The sequence below is a fragment of the Xyrauchen texanus genome, chromosome 34 (assembly GCF_025860055.1).
Source record: "Xyrauchen texanus isolate HMW12.3.18 chromosome 34, RBS_HiC_50CHRs, whole genome shotgun sequence".
Lineage (NCBI taxonomy): Eukaryota > Metazoa > Chordata > Actinopteri > Cypriniformes > Catostomidae > Xyrauchen > Xyrauchen texanus.
In genome coordinates, this window is record NC_068309.1 from 28013958 (window position 1) to 28035786 (window position 21829).

Below are 21829 nucleotides of genomic sequence, written 5' to 3' on the forward strand. Positions count from 1 at the left end.
GGAAGGTCAATGGTACGTAAAAACAAGTGGGCAGGATGATCATCCACCTACTCAGCAGGGCCAAGACTAGGGCCGAGAGACTTTACTCATCAAGAGCAAAGTTTTGTCAAGACGAGAGAGGAGCGAAAGAGAGAGAGAAAAAAAAGGTGTGTTTTATGTGTACTTTCACAAGATGAGATACAAGTTTCAAATAAATGAAACTAATTCCCTCACAATACCCAACCTCTAAGATTTGCCCTTCTCTACACACACCTCATGTAACCTGGTAAACACACACATACAGATCCACTCAGGCATTCAAAATCATAGCTCTGTGAACACAGACATACACATAGGGCAGGGCAGAGCATTCATAACATCCATGCTTTAAAGGACAAGGCCACAGGGAGAGTCAGTGAGCGAGAATCAATGGAAAGCTGTGTCTCTGTCAAGTAGGTTAGGATCTCCACTAAAGGGGCAGAAGGATGACTCAGTAAAGCGGAAAGACAGCAGCCATCCTACTGCTTCATCCCTCAGGGCCAACACCGTACCCCAATCTACTCTTCCAACTCCAGTCCGCAAACACACACACTCTTACAAAGTCAAAGAATTTAAGTACTTTTACACATGTGTACATAACCATAAACATACATAGATGTTCAAATAAGACCTACCTGAATCTTCAAAGTTCATACAAACACAGGCCCTACATAAAATATCAAGGAATTACAAAACAGGAGCATGAATGAAAATGAAACAAAGTGCCCTTGGAAGCCTACATCTGACTACTGGCATTGGGCGCATCAGAAAGACAAAGAAAATAGGGCTCCCAGAAGTCCATGCTCTATAAATTCTTCTATGTCCAGAACCTCAGTACCAGAATACACCATTAATGGAACTGGTCCTATGCTATACTAGTAAATTATGAATGGAGGGTTATGTTTTCCAAGTCACTGGCTGCTGTCCACACAAAAGTGCACTGATAGACTCATAATGAAAAATGCTTGTGACATAAATGGGGCTAAGGCCATGAAAATCTAGAAGACTTTTTGAGCCTTTGACAAAGCATCACTTACTCAATGTGTCCTAATGAACACGCACGTATCAAAGGAATTTTCAGGGTTCAATACAAGTTCCATTGACAGAATTTGTGGAATAATGTTGATTAATACACACATTTATTTAGACTTGTCACTTCCTTTCGTTAATAAAAGCAAAATTCTGAGTTACTGTGAGGCACTTACAATGAAAGTGAAAACGGCCATTCTGTTTTAAAAGTATAGCCACAAGATGCAAACAATATGTGTGTTATCATGATTTTAGTGGGATAAAATCACTTCTAACCTTATCTGTGTGAAGTTATAATACATATTACAACTTAATTGTCATGGCGACATAAATCCGTAATCCATAAACAACTGTTTAAAATTACGTATTAAGTTTAAATACAGCTCAGGTTTTACAAAAGAAAGATTCAGTGTAGTATTAACCCCTTTATATAGCCTAGTTAAGATTAATTATTGGATTGTATTTATGCCTCTAAAAAGTCTGTGAAACATCTCATCATTTGGCAACAGGCTGTGGAGGGCAGTAAATGCAATACAAATCTGCGGTTCTTGTTTCCAAATATTTGGAATATTACCAAAATTAACATTAAATGGAACCATCAAGGCACTGGAATCGTTAAGGGGAACCAGAACCATTACATTCCTTACCAATCCCAACCCTAACCTTTAAAATAATGAAAAGCTCTACTGAAACGACACCCATTATGCCAACATCACTGCTGTTTTCAAACCATTCACCACATCAAAAGTCCTATATTAGATCCGTGTCTCAAGAATTTAAGTTCCATGTCAATCACTGCATCTAATCCTTTCTGTCAAAAATGACATTTCCAATCCATATCAACTCACTAACACTGGATTAAAGTAATTTACAGTGAGTTGAAGCTCTATGTCCCTGGTCTAGAAGTCTAGAACCCTGGTCCTGGAGTGCCCCCAACATTGCACATTTTGGATGTCTCCCTTATTTGACATACCAAATTCTGCTAATGGAGTCTCTTCTAACAAGCTGATGAGTTAAAATCAGGTGTGTTAGATAAGGGACACATCCAAAATGTGCAATGTTGGGGGCACTCCAGGACCAGGGTTGGGAACCGCTATATAAGACGATCCCCCTCAATACATGACCTTGAAGAACAGGAAAAAAAAAGAATGTTATTGTGCAAATACATTTCCACCATTTACTAGGTGAATAATCAAGTTTTAATTTAGCTGCTAATTTAATTAGCCGCTAAGCCACCTCTAAGACTCCCAGAAGTGTTTATTTTATTTTTGTGAGCAAGCAAGGGAGGGAGAAGGGTGGGTATTTCACAGCACAATAGAAAAAGTATTAACAAAGTTTACAAAAATCTCAGTTAGTACAAGTTTTGAAGCTGGGACAATATGGTTAAGCCATAACCAACACCAAAGTTTTGGTTATGGCTTAAAATCCCAAGCTTCTTATGAAAAAGGACCTCAAAATCCTAAGATTTCAAGTGTATAGATCACTTCCCAATAAAACAATTTTATCAGCCTGCAAGGCAACCTTTAACATTTAACCCAGTGCTTATATATCAAAATAAATAAAAAAATTTTCTAAAGGTTAATAAGAGGAAGGTACCAACAGTCATTTCATAATTATTATCTCCGCTCTCAGCTGACTAAGCTGGCATAAGATTGGACATTTTGACTAATGATGGTTTGGAGAAGGATGGTTCTCTGGGTATCTGTAAGGGGAAGCACAAATCAAAGGCTTGGGTGGCAGATACAAATATATATTGTATATATCTGTGTGTGTGTGTGTGTGTGTGTGTGTGTGTGTGTGTGTGTGTGTGTGTGTGTGTGTGTGTGTGTGTGTGTGTGTGTGTGTTTCGATGTGCTGGGCTTCAGCAGGCACACAGGGACGTGTCGAGAAGGAGGCGAAACGAACACATGCCACTCAGACTTCAGGCAAGGGGCCTGGGGCTTCATTAGAGGGAGCCAGAGGCTGACCCTGGCTGCCGCAGGGCACAGATCAGGGGGGTGCAGGAATCTCTGGATACTGGGGGGTGGTGGAGGCAGGGGGTGTGTGAAAGCTGAGTGAACCACCAAGGAGCCTCTCCCTTGGGCTCCCCTTCTGCCCGACCTCCCGGATCTCTGGACGGAGTAGAAAAATCAACAGCGCTCCTCTTTGAAGCTGTCTCCTCTGTTTCTCTTTCTCCATGCTCCCTTTCTCCGTGGACCTCATAAATCATGCATGCAACACACACACACACACACATCACATTTTTGCTCCCTTTCTTTCGGTTTTTCTTTCATTCTTTTTTTTAAGACAGACTGCCTTTCAAACAAAGCATGAAGGAAGCAACAAAGGATGGTCGTCTATTTGTATCATGGCTCCATGGTACAGCCCATTATCTAGCATGTTTGACAAATTACTTAACATGGCTGTGCTGCTGATTTGGCAGTAGTGGAAATTCATGATGCACCCACAAGCATGAAATTTAACAAGCTACACTTAATGAGTAAGCAAGTGCCGCTTAAATGAGGTAGACCAACAAATCACCATATACATCAATGAAGAAACAGTGCTATCCAGAAAAATCAATTAGCGAAAGCCAAGAAAGATGGTGCTTCAGACGAAAAGGATGATTATTTTAATGCAATAATTGGTGTGGAGATAAAGTAGCTAATTGCCATAATGAAACCGAGTTTTTCACATGAAAGGCAAGTAAATGAATTGAGAAGCGCATCTTGAAAGGGCACTGGGAATCTTGGGAGACTCTCAAAGATGATCTTTTATTCCTTCTCTTCAGAATGCAATTCTGATGTGGAACGTCAGCAAAAAAAGAGAAAAAAAACATGCCCAACTTAGGGTGTCAAATCATAATAAAGCCCCTCTCTCCTGCCCTTCAGGAAAAAAGGAGGTGGGAGGGGTAGAGAAACAGAAAACAGAAAAAGTTAGTTGGCTCCAAAACATCTTTGAACGTGGAAAAAATGGTGTGTCCCTTGGCATGCAACTCAGATCAAAGCAAGGGAAAATTAAATAATCATAAAGAAATGTAAGAAGACAAAGTTTTTAAGGGGGCACAAAACTTATGGTGGCAGAGATCCATTTAGCTATAACTGAGAAACTTTAGGTGGACACATTAAGTATAATCTGACTGCTGCCCATGACTTGCCACTTATAGATATGACACTGGGGCTCTCTTGGGAAATTCTCACCTGGGATTATAGTTCTTTCAATAAATTGTGGTATTAGGTGAGGAATCTAAAAGCAGATGTTTCGACACAGGTCTTTTTCAATGTGCCTTGAGGTTAGGCTTTAAACTCCTAGGTACAGTATATTTAAACAAACCTGGGTAATAACATGTATTTGGGGTTTGTCCAGGACCCTACAGAACTTGTTCAGTTATAGTGAGAATGGCAGGTACTAAGAACAGACTACTCAATTTGTTGAAGCACCAAAAAAATTTGTGCATATTTTATTCATTACACACACTAAGATTGTATTCCTTCTAAGAATGTCATTTGCCCCACATGCAACAGTAATAAATTCAGACTATGTCCCAAAAGGGTTTTACTCTCAAGTGCTTCTTTAGCCGTGACCATATGTTTTAATGATTTCTTCAGGAGTCGGAGTTGCCTAGGCTTTGGCTTTGCCTTGTATGAAAAGAGATCCCACTGTAGAAGAATGTGGTACTACAGAATATCTCTCCAGCCCTCAGCATGAAGCATCATCCAAGAAAAGCTCCCTCCTTCCAATCACAAAGACTCCCAACAAGTCAAGTTTGAACTGCTTTCCAAGAAGTGGCAAGACATCAGAATTAAAAGTGATGACCGGCCTGTTACAGGCTAATTATAAACCCAGTTATGGCTGTCAAGCTCTTCCTCAAGGGAGCCAACCCAAGATCTTCTGACATGATAGAAACGAACACCATCTGTCTCTGGCCTGCTTTTTGCAAGATGTGTATGTGCATGTGCAAGTGTTTGAGGTTGAAGTGAATGCCCTGTTTAAGATTTCAGACTGTGTTTTTGGGAAGTCTAGTGGGTTCATCTAAGATTGGAGAGCACCAGCTCAGGACACCATCATTTGGCATGTTGTTTGCTCAGAGCGGAGACACTGTCCCTGGCCGAGGAAGCTTTTAAAAAAAAACTTATTTTGATTGATGTGCTCTTATTTCAATCTTATGATCAGAGATTATCTAAGATAAATAATTTAGAGTACTAAAAAGTTAATAAAGAAAATATCATGAACCTCATTTATGTAGAAGGTGTCTTAGAAGACAGGAGGGGTTTGAAGTTTGGATGGGAAGATGACAGAATATATGGAAGGTCAGTAGGGGCAGAGAGAAGTGTGAGGGTAGATGGACAGTGAGGATGGTGAAGGAAGAAGTAACAGGGGAAGGAAGAGAAATAGGGGAGGAGAAGAGGTGTGGCAGAGAGGACCAAGGGAACCAGGCCCCTAATTGGTACTTAAACACTTGCGCTGCTCCGAACTGTTGCTATCATAAGAAATTGATGAATTAACTGAGAGAGTGGGAGAGAGTATGGGAGAGGCTTCTAAATCTTTTAAGAGGATAACTTACTTGGGCAAAACAGCTATTTATGCATTATTTGTGTCGAGAGCCATTTACCACAATTTTAGGAGGGCCCAGGTCTGAGGAGACACCTATTGGGAGCAAGGTCTGGAAAGAGTAGGATGGATAGGATAACTTACAGAAAATTAAGATGAAAAATTTATTTTGTAGTAATTTTTTTAAAGGCTTAACGACCTGGCTGTTAGTCTGATAAGTGACAAACAGCCAAAGAGGCAGAGCAAGAAAAGACACATTAACATGATTTTAGGGAGGTCCACATGCCCATTGCCAGTCTTAACTGTGTGCTTAATAATCCTGAAAACTTGACTTTAATCATAAATGAGGATGAAAAGGAAAACAAGACATTAGACAGTGCAAGCTTACACTATATGGCAAAACGTTTGTGGACACTTGAACAACAACATTCATATGTGCTTGTTAAACATTTAATTTCAGAACCATACAGATTAATCCCACTTTTTAATACTACAACATATGCCTCTCTTCTTTTCTCCCATTCAGACACATGATAGCAGTACAATCCGAAACTGATGTTGGATGATGGACAGTGGCTCACAGCAGACACCCAATTCATCCCAAAGATTTTCAGTGGGGTTCAGGTTTTAATTTCTTTATAGATCTAAATTTGTGCAAAGGGGCACAGGAAATGCACAATTCTTTAGAATACCACTGTATGCTGTAGCATTAGGATTAAGATAAAATGCATCTTACTCAAAACTTGCAAAGCAAGTGTGACCACTTTTAATTTTTTTTACAAAAGGTGATTAAGTTTGTGAATTTGTACTGAATGCTTTGTACTGAATAAGAGAGAAAAAAATCCTTGTGACTGCAATTTGATGGTGTGTGTGTCACCTGAAGACAGTGCTGGTTCTCCACCTCCTGTGTGCAGCTTTGTTGTGCCTCAGGGTGACTGACTGCTCCATTTCAACTGCCACTGACACTGATTGGAACTGAAAGATGAAAGTTTGCCCTCTGTTTGTTATTTAACACAACGCTTTGTCCATCAGATGCCTGCGGGTGACCAGCCTGTGACAAGCCATGAAAGACTACCTCTATTACAGCAGCATTACTATGGTCTGTCCTTTACTATGGGACAAATTCTGGAGCAGCATTTTAAAAAGGCGTGTCAGGTAAAAACATTTTTTATTAAAAAAAAATGGCTCATGTGGCCTCTTTCACATCCAGTAGAAGCAGTAAAAATATTTTTCATTTAAAACTGTCGGAGCTGTGGCACAGATGATCCTAGATCTTTAAATAGTCACTGAACAGTCCATGGGCATCAGGCCAGTCAGAGGATCTAGGATCATGAACATTAACTGCTGCACAACAGCTCCAAAAACAGTGTTAAAGCTGAAGCATGTACATTTTTTTTGTTAAAATACTTTCTCCTATCCTGGCTTTAGGTGCAGAGACAGACATAAGTAAGCCATTTACAGATACATTTTCTTGACATTTGTAAACACTGTTTGTCTCTGTGGCGCTATGAATATTGTTTTGAGGGACCCATCTCAAGAGATACAATAATATTGACTTGACAAATGGCATGAGTTGGAGGTGGGACTATCTGTTTTTTTTTATCAATGGCCTGGATAAAATTTCCAGTAACAATTATCATGAAAAACTACTACGCAATAGACTGGAGTCAGGATGCAAGGATTTTTATAGGTCTGTCAGGAAACAAAGTCCTGTTTACAAGACAGGATGCTACAATGAGCAATTGTTGGATAGATGCATCAATCAAATAAAAAAATGATACAATGTCATCTATTAAATGTGTAAAAATAGATGTATATTTCTTTAAGAAGCACCTTATTTTGAAATGATCTTGCCAGCCACTTCCATACGCATTTCCGTATGATATTCATCTTGCTCTATAAGTGCTAAATATGCTTCTCATGTGGCCACACGAATGTGCGCGAAGTGATTAAAGCCTGAAGTTTTGCTGTGCTTAATCAGTGCTCTCCCTTCAACAGGGCTACAAGCTCCAGTTACAGGATAGCGCAAATCAAGCTTCTCTCTTTATCATGGTGCATGCAACACATTTGAATTCTACAAGAGAATTTCCTATTTTAAAGTGCTTTGGAGTAATTCAACCAATTCAAACGATTAAACAGCTGCAATATTCTGAACAGCGCTGACAACAGAAAGAGAAAACACCTGCCCTGCCCCAACATCACACATAAATACTCTTACTAACATTTATCACAATAAACTGTAACAGGACTTTTCAATGGAACTGAAATGTGGAACTTGTACTTTGGATTGAATCGCTTGATTGTTGTAGAGATTACAAATTGTCATTGTAGTGTTTACCTCATTCCACAAGGAATGTTCAGTTTCAACAACTGAAGTACTTTATTTTGTTGAGGATGTCTCCATGTGGATACTGGGTTTGCAGAGAGCTCAACAAAAAATAAAAATGTATTTTTGTTTGCATTTGTAACACTGGGTTCACTCATCCTCCATGAGCAGTGAGCGAGGCATTAGCGGTGTGTTTTCGTTTCAGCGCCCATATTAACAGATCACACCTTTCCAACAGTGAGCGTGAGTCATAATGTGAAGAGTCCCAGAAGTGTACCAGACACGTCAGTGAGCGGATAGTTTTGGCATTGAGACTATTTTTGCCTTGCGGCTCATGCTGAGCTCAGCAGCTCTGGGTGCAGAATAACACTAAAATAATCAGGTGATTATAGAAAAGACACAAAAGCTAATCAAAATGATTCAAACCGAACCAGTAGTACACTACAAATTTTATGCCTGCATGCAAGTAAACTCAATAAAATTATTAATAAAGGAGAGAATGAATACACTGCCAGACCTTTTGCAATTCTGTGTATATAGGTGTACAGTTTAGACACAACATTAACCAATCACAACCAAGTGTGCTGATAAAATGAAGTGCACATGACTGCAGCTGTTGTCCTTTAAGCAGGAATAACCTCAACTTATTGTGTCCTTATGAAAGAAAAATGTTTGCTCTATGTTATAGCCGAGTATATGTCTAAATGTCTGCCCCTAAACATTATTTGATGCAAGCAAACTGTCATTGGTCACTTTACATGCCTGACTGATAGTCCCTCCATATCTCTAAGTGGGTAGTTTATGGACGGAATAAGCAAAGTAGACCAGATTTTATACCAGTAGTCAAAGATCTGGCTACGCTAAGCTAACATGATCATATTGAGCTGTTGTGCATTTCTTGTGTTGCAGGTTCAAGTCAACCCTGTGTCCTATTCACTGTTTTACTCCCTGTAATTTTTTGTTTTCCCTTCAATTCTGTCTAACTGAAGCAAAAAAAGCCAATGAATAAACGAAATGAATTAATAATGCCAATAGCATTACATGCCTGTTCAGCCTGTTCATCACCACATTTCTGTTTTGACTTTGACAATTATCTGGAAAAACAATACAGATCAGTTTGCTCATTATTTTAGATGAAATACTATTAAGATTTCTTCTTCTCCTGCTGTCCGGATTACACATTAATACCAACATAACCCTTAAGTGCCCCTCTAACCAATAACATCATCATCATACAGGTCTGAGCTAGGACAGGCCGGGGTTAGCCATGATTAGCCTGCAATTTATTCTTTCCACACAACTGAGAAGCAGAGCACCCACATGGTAATGTGTTTAAAATGTCAGTGTGGAGGTAAGGATCTCATCAACCCTTGGTCACCCAACCTCTTTGAATATTCTTATTGGTGTCATGCATTAGTAATGCACTTTTGAAAAGTAAGTCAAATTTAACCTTCCCTGTACCTGGTCCCTGTCATGAATATTAACCAGGCCTATTATGTGTACATGATCTGAAAGAATTTAACCCCATGGCGCTGGGCTCCTGTGCCCAGCCACTTGTGCAACCGATGGGGAGAAGGGAGGGTGTTTACCATATAGAGATGGTGTTTACCCAAGCTCTGGAATGCCTGGCCAGATTAATGGGTTATCAAGGAACAGTGCCCCAGAGATGGAGACACATTGATGGGTCTATTGGAGAGTCAGCCAGGGTTTGCACGGGGAAGTGTTAGCTCAGACACAGAGAGGTACAGATGCTACTAATGTACATCCTAAAATAGAATGGTGTGGACAGGCCCTTAACACATGAATACAAACTGTTTCCATTACAACGGAAGTGAATCTCACACAAAAAATAAAAAGAATAAAAAATAAACTCACACAGGCATGGAGCAAGTTTATGCAAGTTAAGACTTCACTTAAAAATCCAAATTAGATTCCAGTGTGCTAAAATGTCTCCAAAGATTCCTAGGTAATTTAATCTTTGTACTATAATTTGTTCACAGTGTAGTGTCCTGATTGGACAGTAACGATTGTAGGCACAAAAGAGCCCTCAATTCCTGTGGGTCTTCTCAGGCTTTCTTATCTAACAGCTTGTGTCCGTCCTCATAAAAGTCATGCTATTATGATCATGTCAAAAAGCTGTAAAAGAGCCAGGTCTTATTATGATCTGTCTATTGATTTCAAGAAGAACAAAGAACAGTCTTTCCCTCATTAGCAGTAGATGAAGTCGTAATCCACTAGGACGGCTGCAGTATTGCTCTACCCTATCAATGTTGCTACACTGTGCTGGTGGCCAAATCTTCAACAATGCACAGGGATTATATCTGTTACTCAGTATCGGTTATTGTGACATCTGGCTTTAATAGCCTACTTAAAAAAAGCACAAATGTATCATGAACACCCTAGTGCAGCCTCACGAACAATTAAAAAATGTAGGCTTTACCCAGCACCGGCTCCTAACCAAAATCTGAATTTAGATTATCTATTAATCAATATTCTTGTCAATTACCTTTCCTCTCAACATTCCTGCTTTTCCTCTGGTGTTTCAGCTGTACTTCATTCATCCAGGGATTTCTTGCCCAGCCTCCTCCTCACTCCGTGCTTCGAGTTGCGCTATTGATTAACATGGGGCCTCACTCACATGCAGCCCGGGCCCGGTTCGGCTCTGCATCTTTCAGAGGGGGCATCGATTCTTCCTCTCTTTTCCCTCCTCTCTATCTTTTTTACTCTTCAAAGCATTTTATTCAGCGAAACAGAGAGGGGAAGACGTGATGAGGAGAGGAGAAGGTAGAACAGAAAAGATGCATCATAAGTCTGAGCGTGCTGCCTGGGCCCTGGATTGCTAAAAATATTGGATTAGGAATAAAAGTATTCCACTTGCCCACTGGTCTTAGCAATAAGTGGTTATGTTGTTGCCATTCCCAAGGTAAAGTCTACTCAGTTCACCTGACTGTGTGGCACTAGGGGGCCAATCCCCTTAAAGGGATTGTTTATCCAAATTCTCTCATCATTTGCTCACTCTCATGCCATCCGATATGTGTAGGACTTTCTTTCTTCTGCAGAACACAAATTAAGATTTTTATATATATATATATATATATATATATATATATATATATATATATATATATATTTAAGCTCTTTAGGTCCATACAATGCAAGTGAATGGTGTCCAGAACTCTGAACGTCCAAAACACATATAAACACATATATTTGACTCCAGTGGTCCATATACTCAAAAGCAGTGTGATAGGTGTGGGTGAGAAACAGACCAAGATTTAAGTCCTTTTTTAATATAAATGATCCCCCTGCCCAGTATGTTGCAATATTCACAAATAATGTGAAATTTAAAGTGCAGATTTATAGTAAAAAAAAATGTCTTAAATAATTATCTTTTTGTTACCAATGCTGATCATATCGCTTTTGAGGATATGGATTTTACCACTGGAGTCATATGGTAAAATCCATATTTTGCATATAACTTGCATTATATGGACCTACAGAGCTAAGTCTTTAAAATCTTTGTGTTCAGCAGAAGACAGAAAGTCATTCACATCTGGGACATCATGAGGGTTAGTTAATGATGAGAGAATTTACATTTTGGGTGAACTATCCCTTCATGCCTGCTCATCGAAAACTCAATTATGGTAGGGAATGTTCTTCAGTGAGAGAAGTTACTTGTTCACTGCCAATGCCATGGGAGTTCCCTTTCACCAACGGAGGTCTTGTTTACACCTGGTATTAAGATGCATGATCTGATCACAAGTGACAAGAAACATCATCGTTTACACCGGAGTCTCTTTTGACCACTTGTGCTCGGATTTTAATGGAAGAGTCTCTGATTTCATGACTGCATATGTACATCACTCACTACATCAGTGTATTACTGCAAGATAATAAAAAAATCAAGAATAACATTTTATGACTGAAGGGTTATTTCTTTTCAAAGTAACCATGTAAATTAAGCTTATGGCTGAAAACCAGCTTGTGAGAAACCAACCTTAGAAAATTCCTGTGTTTTTAGAGTGTTGACTATCATAGTAAATTTTCTTGAAAATCTGTCCTTGTCTTTTGAAGGCTAAACCACAGTCCGTACAAAGAAACTCTCTCTCTCTCACTCTTCAACTTTTCTCAACCTGAATGAGTATGGATCAAAGAGTGTTCAGTATTTCCTGCTGCAGAATTATGAGTGTCTCTGCTGAAATTTAACGTTTCATTAATATTCTTGAGAATCTTGACACAACGTAACCCCAGTTAGCGGTGCGCTTTCTACACTGCGCACAATTGAATTGGGCTGGTATGAACGAAAGGGACTCCACCAAATACACACGCAAATACATGCATATACTCACACAGTGACGTCACCGGAGAGCAGTCCCACAAAGGCTGTTTGTGAATGCATGTGTAAAAAGGAGATGCAAAATAATACTCAAGGTCAGGGCCTGAAATTCATCACGGGATTGTGAGTATTGTGCACAAATGTAATCATTCCTGCATGTTCTACTTTCATAATGCTGGCAATTGCCGCACACTTTTTTCACTTTAATATGTTCGTAGCTGGGAATTGGTAAATCAGTCCATACAGATGAAATAATCAAATCTATCATTTTGTCTTTGAATCAAACTGTAATTCCAGAATGCATTTCAAATATTAAAATGTTAAGCACAGGCCATATGTCAGTACCCCATTAATGGCCAAGTTACTCGAAAGTGGTCTCATTCATTTGTACATCATTTGTGCACATTTAGACATTGAGTGCTAAGGCACTCTATACTTAAAAACTGTAATGTTCAATTTCTAAAAAAATAATAATAATATTAATATAATAATAATATAATAATAATAATAATAATAATAATAATAATTTGCCCTCACAAATGAATCGAAATGGTAGTGGTAGTAGATCAGTAGTGTTGATAGTTGATATACATGTGATTACATTTTTATACATTTATGTGTATGTTCTGTTAAATAGGTTTATATAATCTATTTGTAACTTATATAATAAAAAAAAAATAGTGCAAGTAATTTTCTGCATTTCTGCATTTCATTAATTAACAGTTATGACAACTCCAGAGCCCTTCAAGTGTCAAAAGTTCCCAGTAAATAAACACACACTTGACAAGGCAAACATTAATAACCCATCTATGTTTTTAAACTATTCCTCTACTACGCGCATACGGGTCTTGCATTGCCAGCTTGTTGAAGTATGCACAACAGCACTTCTGCTAAAAACAAAAATCCTAGGGCAAATACTGGTGTTCTTGAAACCAGAACATTGGACAAAGTCACGTCACATGTCACGTCTGTCTGACATCAACTGCTTGAATTAGAAGAACAGAAGAAAAAATGGAACAGAATTGGCAATGGTACGCACCTGCCAGACGGATTTGTAAGGTTAAAGCTGAACCATTAATAAACAGAGCAAACAAAGCACTTCTTATTGCATACAGTAGAGAGGGATGGTTGCACGAGGCCTGCTTTAAGTCATTAGTCAGGCTGCATATGTATCTATTAATAAAGTCTCTAAGCTTTTTGCTCTTATTAGATGTGTATAAGGAAGACTGCAGACATCAGCCAAGTACTTTTTTGCACTGTTTATATGTCAAAACTCTCTAACCCGAGGCAACTTTCACATCAAAAATAAAAATTACATAGATCATAACAATATACTTTCCATTTCGTCACAATCAGTTATACCCTCAGCTGAGATTCATTGATTCAGAAGCAATAACATTTTAGTGATGTATGACTGCCCCACCCACCCCCACCATAAAAAACAACACCATCACGTACACATTTTTCTGTGCAAGTTCTCAGTAATTTGATGTTTCAGCGCGAGAGATTGTTGGCTTTAATACAAATCATGTTTGAATCGTTTCTTTAGGACCTTAAGCCCTCCCTGGGCGTCAGGAGAATTCGGATAATGAGGTCTGCTGGGAATTCAATCATTTCTACATCTGTTGAAAAATGGAGGGGAAAAGAAAAGAAAAAAGAAGAAATATCAACTATTTCTCAAACCCCTGCAAAAAAAATCAAATTCATTTTGAGGATTAATAATAAAAAGAGACTCTGCTCTTAACTCACAGACTTTTGTGCTCTCTAAATTTATTGGCATTGAACTCCCTCAGTCCTTCAATGCTTAATTACAGCCAGCTGAAAGTTTTAAGTAATTTGTTTTGAAGACTTTGGATCTGAAAAGACTCTGAACCCAACTTTTAAATTGACAAAACAGTTTTGGGAGCAGAAGTTTACAATTTCGACAAAGAGGGTCAGCCAGTCATTTGGCAGGGTCATTGTCAATTTAAACACCTAACAAACATATAAAGTGCTATCATTGCACCATCATCTTTTTATGACATCAACAAGTTCTGATAATGACAGGAAACAATAACATGTATCAGTTCATGTGTCCTGCATTCTTAAAGAACTCAAAAAACTGCAGAAAAGGACCAGTTCACGCAAAAATGATCATCCTCTCTAAATTGACATACCTTCATGGCATCTCAAACCCATATGACTATCTCCTGCGGAACACAAACATGTTATGATGTGAATATATCCATTGGTACAATGCAAGTCAATGGGGCCCAACACTTCCAAGCACAAAAATGTGCATTCTTCAAGCACAAGTAACTGAGCCTCAATTCATGATTGTACCTAGAGACTGCAGATGTCAAGATTTCTAGTGAAAATGGAGTTACATATTGGACTGCTTCTCACCCAAAACTGATCACTTCGCTTAAAAAAATATAGATTAAACCGAACTGCTTGGACTACTTTTATGCTGCCTGTATTTCCTTTTTTGAGCTTGGAACAGTTGGACCCCATTGACTTGTATGGATTTAAACACATCATATCTCCATCTAAAATAGCCATTTTCCATTCATTCAAAAAGAATGACAAAATAAAAATGCTTGTTTCCCTGAATGTAATTACACTTATTTATCCAGACTATAAAACATCTTCCTTGTCTAAATGCCCAATGCATTCAAAGAAGATAAAATTTACATGTTATGAGGGACGAAACCCCGTTGTGGGCCTATAAACGCACATATTTACAATTTTGGGTGACGTGGGACAAAGTAAGTAAAAAGGGCATGATAAATGTAAATAAAATTAAAAAAAATAAAAATAATCAAGCATGATTAAAATTAATGGCTATGACTGGAAATAAAATTAAAATATCCGAATATGGAACTTACCTTTACAAAGTCTAAACCGGTGACTAAAATGCAAACGCGCGAACCCACGCTTGATAATATAGCAACACTGCCATCTGTCGATAACATTGCGGAACGTACACTATGACCTTATGTTGCACAGGTCACACAAATTAAACAGCACAAGACAGCTTTATTTATCTGACTTTATCTAGATGAGGAAGATGTGTCTGTGTCTTTTTAAATATAAAACTGGCTAGTAACATTACAGCCAAGCCACAATGTGCACATATAACGGTGGAACAATCTAAAATGTATCATTCGAGTAGAGGTACCATAATAACCACTAGATGGAGACAAACCCAAATAATAAAGAGGTTGAGGAGAAGTTCAAGCCGCAACATGTGTGACATGCTAATGGATTGGTACCTTCTTAGCTTATCCTTACAGAAAAAAAAAAAAATCTATACTGTACCTGTTCACGCCAGCAGGTATTTTAGTTGAGGTACAATAATTAAGGAATATTTGGTACTACTTTCAGGAATACTAGCTTGTTTTTAAGTTAGCTACAATGCTTAGAAATAGTGAAAACATATGCACACAAAACCAGAATAATTTTTTAAAACCTAATTATTATTGTCACTTAACTAGCAAGAAAAAAGTAATGAAAAATGTAGGAATGTATAAGTACATATTTCATATTTTCTATTTCAAACATGACAATTCAAACATCTCTCTCTCTCTCTCTCTTTCTCTTATTTTCCCTAGATCAGGCACCATTGATAGTAAGCCTACAAGTATTCCTGCTGGCGTAGGAAGTCAAAGAAAGGGCAACAGTCAGTCCAATCAACCGAGAACAATCACAAAATACAATGGAAATGCCTTAGCAAACTTCTATCGTCCCTTGAGCCTACTGAAGTGAAGCTGTGTGAATGAGCTAAATACATAAAACTGCAATATAATACTGTGTTTCCTGAGGAGGAAATGCGTCTAGGATAAGCATGCCACTAAAGTATGCCAAGCTTGAGTACACGCCAGGGTCAACCAACATAGGCCATGTGTACAGTAGATACAGCAGAGCACAGATGTAACCAGAATGATGCAGAGATGCACTGTTGCAATGCAAATCTATGCGTTATTACTAAACAAATTTACTTGATAAGTAATTTGATGTCATCCTCACTGATTCTTTAATAAAAAGAAGGCTCAGTGTTTCTTTTCCACAATATTTAACAACATGCGCCTATATGTAACTAGGCCAGATCTTAATATGAAAAAAAGTCAAATGTGTTGACATGGAGTGGTGCATCATGGCGGAAGCTCTTGAGCAGGTCACTCTTAGAAAGCGGGGATGTTGATGGCGGGAGGGCAGTATAACTTCTTCCTTCCTCTGAGCTCAATGGCTCCCCTAACGGGCGACCTGGGCCTCTTGGTGGAGTAGTTGTCATCGCCCGATTCCGGTCCGCAAGTGTGGGAAAGTGTACAAGGCCTCCTCTGAACCCTTCTCTCAGCCTGCTTCCTGACTGCCGCTAAATATACCGGGCCTTTTGTTCCGCACGGACCCAAAAATACGCTGGCGCTGACATCAAACATGTTCTTTCCAAGTTCCTCCCGATGGCTTTTTAAGCCAATGACGTTCTTCCCACTTGGCAGTAGAAATTTTCTGAATGCTGTGAAGTAGCAGGAATAGAGAAGAGAATTGGGAAGAGGAAATGAATGTCGCCCTCTGAGTCAGTGTCTTATCAGAGGTCGATTACGCAGTGAATGAAATGCTACAAATGCTAAATACAACTATAAAGTGCATTGCTGTTTGCAAGAGTGATTATTAGTTCAACTCACACTTGCTGGATATATTAAACAGACTGAAATCAAACAAAGTTTTAATGTATAGACTGTATTCACAGCAGCACCATCTTTGATTTTTTGACAAATGATGACAGTGAGGCTGTGAGGATAGACGTACAGTCTCTTCAATGGGCTGTACTTGTGGAAAATCAGATGTGACCTAGGAGCTTTTTAAAGCTTTATACTGTGTGCGCCATTGAAGAGATGGTAAGTCTATCCCTCACAGCCTCATTTTCATTCCCATTTAAAATCAAAGACGGCGCTACCACGAATAAGGTCTATTGGATTCCTTTCTTGCATTTCATCTTACCTTGTATTTGAGAATGTAAATGCATTACAGGTGTTGATATTGCATTTTTTGTAATGTTGTAACTGCATATAAGAGTCAAATGACTGAAACAATGACAGGACTGCATGTATCATCACTACTCTTTGGATAATCATAGCCTCTAGTGGGTAAACAAAAAAACAACAACAACAAAAAAGGGCTTCTTTCACAACTTCTTTCTTTTCTGTCACCTTCTTAAAAAGCAAACAACAACATGCAAAAACACAAAGTTTGTAGGGGCATTGTGAAAGAAGACTGCAGACATCAGCCAAGTACTTTTTTTTTGCACTGTGTATATGTCAAAACTCTCCAACCCGAGGCAACTTTCACATCAAAAATAAAAATTACATTTGAAAGTTGTTTCTCAGTAGCAGTACCAAACTACTTCTCACGAGAATGAGCTTTGACATGTTTGGCTCCTGTCTATTTAGTGTCGTTATAGTGCCACTTAGCAGTTTAGAACAGCAAGTGCACATTTACCATGGCTGCTGTGGCGGTAAAAAGGTAATTCGGAAATGTTAACATCTGTATTCCCTCCCAAGATCCACCAATATTACACATCTGTTGCAATTTCACTGGTTTCAGGCAAAGCTTCATTTGTGAATCATTTTGTGAACACCTTTTAGGGTAATTCATGACATGATAGAGTGATATTCTCGTTGACAACTAGCATCTTGCAAGCACGGAAGATGATGGTCCAACTTCAAAACCCAGATTGATGTAACATGGACTTTTTACATGCTGTATATGAGGATATTTTTCCAGAGACAAGTTTAAATCTGTCAGACGTACGACTCTTTAGGCGACAGAATTCTGAATCTTAATATTTACTGCATTCTTAAAGACGTCATAAGAGAGTATATATCTGTTAATGTTCCAACTATGTTGACAGTATTCATATGGGGACAAAATAATTATATTAATTTACTTTCATAAATGTATAGTTTTAAAGTAATGTTCTGTATTTGTGGCATAATATTGATTACCACAGAAAATCATTTTGATGTTAATTTAAAATAAAGCAAAAATCGTGGTTACAGTAATGCACTTACAATGGAAGTGAATTGGGCCAGTCCATAAACATTAAAATACATTTTTTCTTTTCCTGTCAACTTGTGAAAACAAAGGTAGAATGTGCCAGCTACCAAAACTTATATAATTTACAACTGAATACATTCATGTTCAGAGTCTCCTATAAAAAACATTTATGGACCCTGCACTTAACCTGCACTGCACGGCAGTGAATTTGAATGAGTACTCAGATATGATAGAATTCTCTCAATAATTTATTCATCTTTCTTCACTGGATGGCTGGAATTTCACAATTCATTTCAGTCTCACTTAAGCTCATTCCCTCTGTACGTGCAAAAAGAAAAAACATCACCAAGGCTGACTTGACCGTCACAGCAGCCGAGACTTCCTTCCTGAATTGGCTACCTATTTATCCGCTTTCCTTTCAGATGGACTGGACGTTTCTATTCTTTGCTTTCCTCTTTTCTGTCTGAGTCACACATCAGGTTTGTTAAAGCAGAGGGACTGGTTATTGGTGGTGTTAAAGCTAGGTAATCACCCTAGCTCTGGTGACTAAAGCCTTTTTGGCCTTCTCTGATACATCCTTTCATAGGATTCAATGACCCAGTTTATTGTAAAAGCACTTCTTTTTGAATTACTGTATTTATCATTTGAAGTTGGGATGCTGTTGCACACTTTCAGATAATTGATGAGGATTTTGGTGTGCACAAAGTGGCAGGTTATAAATGTGCACAAAAAATCCTGAAATATAGATCTACAATATGTGAGTGAAATGGAACAGATAGTGTTATAGTGCTCTCTCTATATAGAGAATAATATTTATACAATTTATACCGTGATCAATGGAAACATGTAAATTCTTCACACTGTAACCTGCCCCCACCCCAATGTTCAAATCTATACCCTTGGCTCTCTCCCACATGAGCATCACTCTTTCTCACACTCTATTTTTTTTATTTCTCTTTACCTCCTAGGTCAGTAGTTATGTCTGGTCAAAATGGTGTGATCAGCAATTTGCAGCATTTTTAAAAATGCCAGGAATGCACCAGCGTTTCCTGTTTTCAGCTTCCAGTCACCCAGGATTGCACACACACACAGCTGGTACGGCAGCAATCAAATGCATCAACTTCTTGACCATTACAACATATTAAAAACCCTATGCAGAGAATCTATTAATGTATGTCTATCAATTACATATGTTACCAACCATATTGTACAAGTGATATTTCCATAATCAACCATAGATTTCGGGCTGTTCTAAGGAAATGTTATTTGCTTAAAGGTTGCTCTTTAATAGCTTAGGGATAATAGAAGTTTCAACTTTGTCTCAGATGTTCTTCCCAAAATTCCTATAGCAAAAATACAAACAGAAACAAATTAGAAAATTGTTGACCTACAACATGATTGACCTACAGCATGAAAGAGTAGAGAGATATAAATGTACTTGCTTTCTTCAGCAGAACACAAATGAAGATTTTTTTGAAAATCTCTCAGCTGTTTTGGTCCATACAATGCAAGTAAATGTGTGCCAACATTTTGAAGATCTAAAAAGAACTTAAGTCAGCGTAAAAGTAATCCATAAGACAGTGGTTATATTAGTGCCTTCAGAAGTGATATGATAGGTGTGGGTGAGTCTTTTTAGTGGGTGAGATTTAAGTCTTTATAATTTAAAAATTCCTGCCCAGTCAATCTCACCAGAGCTGAGATATTCTTCAAAAAATCTTCATTTGTGTTCTGCAGAAGAAAGATAGTCATACACATCTGGGATGGCATGAGAGTAAATGATGAGAGAATTTCTTATTTGCGTTAACTATTCTTAAGATATTAAAAATATCTAATTTCATTTCTATTTTTCTTTACATGTGGATTTCTCTTATTATCTATTCCAAATCACATTGAATTTATTATGTGGATTATAATAATAAGAAATAACATAAATGGAGCATCAGAAAACACATCACTTTCGTCCCCCTACCACACCCGCGGCATATCTGACTGTCAATTTCTGGCAACCCTCGAAGGGCCTGGGTCAGCTCTATTGCTGTGAGAATCTCTCCCTTCTTGCCCCCAAGGAAAATGTAACACAGCTCTCGTTTTTAGACAGCGGAACACAAGAGGATATTGGATCACCACAATCTAGAACATCTGTAGGAAGATTTTGCACTGCTCATTCCCTCTATGTGCATTTATGTGTGTTTGTGTGTGTGAGGGATTTCTTAAAGGGATAGTTCATCCAAAATAATTTTCATAATTTTCTCTTTGTCTTTCTTTATGCCAAACACAAAAGGAGATGTTTAATGAAGTTCCCCCTATGTAGAATGGCCAGACATCCTGTTTTTCCTGGGACAGTCCCATTTAAGCACTTTTTCTAGTGTCCTGACTTATTATGAAAAAATCGTGTTTTGTCCCTGTGACGAGGAGGAGGGTGTGGCAGGCCGTGATGGAGCACGGCCAGCACTGAATCAGCTGATCAGCGGGAGAGCAAGATAAGGGTCAGCCAGAGATGTTGGTTTGAGAGAGAGAGATGCACACGGCTGTGTTGAATGATTCTTTATGTTGGTTTTAAGTTAATTTATATAATTCAACTTTACATTGACTGTTCAGCCAGTTCCCGCCTCCTTCTTGCCCGTCCTTGAACTGTTACAGTCCTGTATTTCCCCTCTCCTAAAATTTCCCTATCGCCTATGCGGCTTTCTCAGTCACGTGAGTATTCTAATCAAAGGTAGCCAAGGATGTAAAACCAATAATATCACACCGTGTTATTTGAAGTACATGAATGGATTAAACTATCCAATCACAATGCCTCATCAATAGACGTCCAGTTTGTGAACTGATTAAAGATTCAGTTTGAAAGAGCACACAGATGAAATTGCAGCTGGAAAAATGTCAAGGAAGCGTGCATCTACATTTAATGAGGATCTTCAAAAAGAGTTAACATTTCTAAAAAAGGAGTCACAGACAGAGCGTAGTAAAGTGATGTGTGAGAATGTGGAGCTTGCTTTTCCATCGCCTATACAGGCCGCACCGACATTGCACAGCATGTTCATACAAAAAAGCATGTGGATGCTGCTAAAAGTGTTAGCGTTTTTTTTTTTTGTGAAGCAAAGTTCCAAATCTGACAAGGTACACGCTGCGTAATTTAAGGACTTTTTGCTTATCATTCTGTTGTGCACGGCCATAGCTTTGCACATTCACGACATGAGAAAAGTCTTGCAAGCCAGGCTGGAGGAATCATTCATACCCTCTGACATTTAAAAGCAGTTGGGTGCCCTGGTTGAAGCTGGTGAAATATGAACGGATGATTTCTTTTGTGCAGTGAGAAACTTATATTCAGCATCGGTTGCTCATTGGTGAAACAGAAAAACATGAATGAGCCCTACTGAGACACATCCCAGAGTGGAAAGTCATTCAGAGCAGCCTCAAACACTTCTACTCCAGAATCCCCTCTCTCAGTTTGATTGGCGAAACCACACTCTTTGATGAGTGGGCTTGTGTGAAAAATATTGTCACTCGTCGCATCACTGAGTGGAACATGAATTTCTCAGGCTGTGTCTGAGAAA